Source organism: Piliocolobus tephrosceles, chromosome 5 (genome assembly GCF_002776525.5).
Source record: "Piliocolobus tephrosceles isolate RC106 chromosome 5, ASM277652v3, whole genome shotgun sequence".
Classification (NCBI taxonomy): Eukaryota; Metazoa; Chordata; class Mammalia; order Primates; family Cercopithecidae; genus Piliocolobus; species Piliocolobus tephrosceles.
The window spans coordinates 141,061,180-141,061,884 of NC_045438.1; the positions used below are offsets into that span (position 1 = coordinate 141,061,180).

The window sequence follows — 705 nt, forward strand, 5'->3', positions numbered from 1 at the left end:
CCCCAAAGAGCTGAAGAATAGTTTTTAAGTGGAGGAGCAAGGGAGGGAGGAGGCTTCATTGAAGCAGAACAGCCTGGCTGTGAGGCCTCCCGACTGAAGAGAAATGAGTTTGCTGGATGAGTTCAATTTGGGTCTTGCTGGGTTTCTTCCCTTCTCTGAAATCTGCCAAATATCTCCCTTGATCAAAGGAATCTTCATGGGCTCACCACGGAAAACTTATCCATTTTAGCATTTTACTTTAAAGAGAAGGGAAAAATGCATTATCGTGAAATGTCTGAAATCGCAATGGGAAGAAAACATGCTCCAGGTGAGGCTCGAACTCACAACCTCGGCATCACCCGCACATATACTGTTGTATAAGTACCGCGCGCTAACCGATTGCGCCACTGGAGCATGCTTTCCTTACCTTGGCCATGCGCACTCTACAGAGCCATGAGCTACTGAAGCGCTCGACCCCGGCCTCGCGCCGGAGCGGGAGCGCGCTGAGCTGCAGGGGATCCTCCCTCCGCAGTCACTCGCCTTCTGCGTAAAACACAATTTGATCCAAATATCTCCGTCTCTCCTGGAAGATGAATGTGATCCTCCCCCTATGTCATCAGGAGCCAAAATTTCCCGGGAATATGCGGGTGCTCTTTTCAGAAAGCCCGAGAAAAGCCGAGGAGAAAAAGGAGAGACTCCGGCTTCTCCTTGCCATCGTCCTAGCAA

At 50.5% G+C, this 705-nt stretch overlaps 1 non-coding gene across 1 annotated transcript; it reads right to left on the reverse strand.

Annotated features, from left to right (window-relative positions):
- Nucleotides 1-299: 299 nt before the first annotated feature.
- On the reverse strand, nucleotides 300-393 carry TRNAI-UAU. The gene is made up of 2 exons: nucleotides 356-393; nucleotides 300-335 (listed from the first exon to the last, which is right to left on the reverse strand). It is a non-coding gene; the product is annotated as a tRNA-Ile (tRNA).
- Between the last annotated feature and the right edge of the window lie 312 nt (nucleotides 394-705).